Source organism: Ipomoea nil, unplaced genomic scaffold (genome assembly GCF_001879475.1).
Source record: "Ipomoea nil cultivar Tokyo-kokei standard unplaced genomic scaffold, Asagao_1.1 scaffold2752, whole genome shotgun sequence".
NCBI lineage: Eukaryota > Viridiplantae > Streptophyta > Magnoliopsida > Solanales > Convolvulaceae > Ipomoea > Ipomoea nil.
The window spans coordinates 1-4,244 of NW_017619180.1; positions in this window are offsets into that span (position 1 = coordinate 1).

Sequence of the window (4,244 nt, forward strand, 5' to 3'; positions counted from 1 at the left end):
CTTTGACGAGCTGAAGGTTCCTTACCTAGATTCTGACGCGTTCTAACACTAAGATCTATATCGGATCTTCCTCATGAGCTGAGATCACAAACATCTTCACCACAAACCCTTCTTCAAACACTGGTTCCTTCTTCAACTTCGTTACGACCGAGCAAAACTCTCATGGTGCAACACAACGTATACTTCCCAGGTACTCCAAATCTTTGTCCAACTAGATGGCTAAACCAAGCTTTAGGTTACTTTTCCCAAATCTTCTCATGATCTCACACGGACCAGGCAGCTGTGAGTTGACTTGCTTCCCTTTTGGTCTTTAACATTGCGTCGGTAACGAAGCTCTTAGCACACTTCCTTAATCTTCTTAGAGATTCGGTTTGTTGATCGTTCTAGCTAACTGAAGATCGATCGAAACACTGACCACCGCTTTCCTCTTTCTTTAAGCGCACCCGGCTATCTGATCTTGCCATCTCAAGACTTCGGTGATTTACAAACCAAACTTTCTTCTTTAATGCACCTGAAGATCGTCGAGGTCTAAGCACCCATGTATTCCTTATACCTTCGTTAGCATTGAGACCGTTGGCACTCTAAATCTCACCAAAATCTTGTAATGAGTCCTTTGAATGCTTGACAACAACCACCACTGAAACGAAACTTGGTCCATCGTTAGGGCACAATCCACGGTCTTTGTAAATCCATAGCACAAGTCTCTGACTTGCCTTCTTGATCTGTATGATCCTTTTCCGTTAACCATCTGAAGCTGGTTGAATCATAGAGTTCAACTGCAACCTTACACCAAACGCAAACGGTAGAACTTCTTCGTAACTTGACGTCTTTACCCAAGTTAACATCTAGAGGTCTTACATGGTTCCTTGTCCAAAGATTTGCTCAAGTCCTTACTAGAAGCTCAGTCGGCCAGTTTTGTACACTGTCAATAACTTTGCAATCTTCATAAGGTAGTCGGTTACAACCACTTGGTCCTTACTTGTCTTGATTAACGGTAGGTCTTCCTTGAAAACTTTGTTACCGGACGAGCATGTCTCACTTATGAAGGTCCAACGGTAGAATCGGTCTGTAGGTTGATCTCTAACTGTCCTTCCTTTTACTGCTCAAACTTCCCAAACAAGATTAGCTACTTCACGATCCTTCCAAGTTTTAGGTAGATCTCTTACCAGGAATCTTTCGGCACAGCATTCCACTTGCAACTTAAGAACACTCGGTGATCAGATCCGTCGTTGCTTTGCTCTTGTCGATTTTAGTCTTCTCCTGGCCCCAACGATTGTTTGCAACTCGTTACGGCTTCATTTCTTCTTGTTGCCAAATCTTCTTACCAAAGGTCTTCATGCTAGCCATAACCTTCCAGTGTGCCGAAAAGGATAAACGTTGCCCTCGTCACCAACTACTACTCAAACTCTTCACATTTCACAGGATCAGGCGACTTGTCAACAACGATGATCTTCTCTTCCATGTACCTTAGAGGACCAAGCTTTTCATGTATAGCCATCTTGATCTTTATTACATCCAAGTTTGTTGCTTAGAACTTTCCCGATCTTGGTTTCTCTGAAGGTAGGTAGAACTACTTCTATGTTGGACACTTCGATTTTACACCTCAACTCTTCGTGCTTTAGAAAGGTCCAAGATTGACTCGTAGCTCTTTAACTCTGGAGGCTTCAAACGCATTGACCCACGAACGACCCCTTGGTGTGTGTTGATATGTTCTTAGAGCGTCTGGGACCGCTCTTGACTTCCCCTCGCGAGTGAGGGTCTTCAAAACTTGATCTTCGAACTCTAAACGACGACTTACTTCTTAACGGACTACGGTTGCACGAAACTGAGACTTCAACTCTAGGATTAGCGTAGAACTGATGACGATGTCGAACAAGAAACGGCGTCACTTGCTTAAACGGAGGTTGTTGTAGCTGACTCCGATTGCGTGTAGAGCAGTCCATCTTCATTGCGTTGACCACGTGCCCAGCTGCAACCACCCGACTGGACTATCTTGTGTCAGTAGATCTTCAGCCTTCTTACTCTTTAGCCGCGGACTTTGGTAGGTCTTCGACGAACCCAAAACGAGGCGACTTACCGAGAAGGTTCACACAACCGAGAACAACAGCTACAACTACTAGAGCTAACAACAGAACAACATAAAAGAACTACACAGATAAGAAAGGTAACACAACCTCACCGCGCGTCCTAAGAGTCCATACTAAGGTACTTAAACACTTAGAGGCTTCACTAAACAGCTTAGGGTCTCAACTTAGAGCACTAACCTAAGCTCAACTTAGGTTCTTAAGGTCCAACACTTAACATCCTAGGCGCAAACCTAGGCTCTGATACCAACTGTAACACCCCCGAATTTCAACGATTTTTAAAACTTAATTTAAAGGGATTAACAATCTAAACATCAACATAAGAAAAGCGGAACCTAACTACATGAATCCGGGAGATGCTATGCCACACCTATATCAAACATAGGTGCACAGGCAGATACTACAACTACAGCAGTCTAACAAACCAACTACTTAGGCTCACATGCCTCAAAAACTATTAAGGAAGAGATAGTCTATCTACAGGCCACTAGCGCGCTCTCCAAGGCTACCCAACCTGTAAAGCAACAAATAAAAATGGGACGACGCCCCCGTCAGCGAATAATGCTGGTAACCCACCAATACATGTGAAATATCGTACATATGTAAGATATAAGTTTGTAAAGCCATTTTCGAAACGGAATATACTATATATATATATATATAATATATATAAAGTGTAAAACCAAGAGTAGTCGTCAACACAAGACTTAACACTCTCAACAAGAACACGGGAACACATCCCAAGACCACAAGGACAACAACAACTCAAAAGGATAAAGACAAGACCAACGGCAACACATGCCTTTTGTGACTACACACGTCACAAGAAGAGAACTCACAACAACGACTACACAAGCCCTCGTGACATCACCCATCACGAGTTGATATGCGTCCCTTATGCCCGGTTCCAACCTTACGGCTACCCCCAACCTTATATCTAGTCCCAACCTTTACCTCCAGGACCCCTGTACACCAAGTCCAACCTTATTCCCCCGGAAACCGTCGTTCCCCTCCAACAGTCCCTCCAACAACACCACCAATTTCATAGTACATGAGGATAACCGATCACACAACACCTCAACAGGAATCAATCAACGGATCACAACGAAGATATGAAACCATAATCAATCAAGGAATGCATCACAGTCCAACAACAACGATGAATAACACAAGTTATCATCAACCAATCGGAAGGTACAAACAACACACACGCTAGCATTTAAACACCGAACTAGCATGCTTTCCAAACGGGTAAACCAAACGTAGTTCCAAGGAACACACAAGACTCATCATAGTTCAACGAAACACAATGTTGAACACTTAGGACGATTCAAGACACCCAAAACCTACATGGATCCATACCATATAGTTCTAGACATACGAAACATCAAGGAACACTCAAATAGTTCCATAAAAGAACATCGGGAAGTCAAAAGAACAAATACCAAGTCAAAAGAATCACGGGGAACAAATCCCCCAACAGCACTACATCGTACCCCGCGGGTATGCCACGGGTAGGCCCCTACCCGTGGTTCCACCCGCGGGTACAGGCTACCCAAAATATGTACCCCGCGGGTGGGCGGCGGTTGGACCCCTACCCGCCGTTCCGCCCGCGGGTACACACCTGTGCCTAAATAATCCCTTCGGGGATTTTCAACTCCAAGCTCAAATTCAAGTCCAAAACATGCCAAATCTCACCCAATACAACAAAATGACTTGAATCAAAGGAATAGCCAAGCAATGGCATACAAGACCCCTAATAACAAGCTCTAGATATGCATTTTCACAAGACAATGCATAAACACTCACATTTCATAGCAAAAACACATGTAGAATCTATGAAATATCACATATGTAAGAAAAATAGATTTTGTAGAGCATGGGTTACCTCATTCTCTTATCCAACCAAAACCAACGCCAACATAGGCTCAACTCATAAAACCAAGGTACCGGGAACCTGTGAATCAAACCGATCCTCAACTATTAACAAACGTACTAATTAAAACAAATTAGGCTTATAAGGGTATTTAAACCTCTACTTCAACCTTAAATTACCCACAAGTGTAACCATTTAAGCTAGGCAACCTATTAGTAAGGGTAATCACCACATTAAACACTAATAGGCAAGCTAATAACCAAGATTAATAGATAGAACTTACT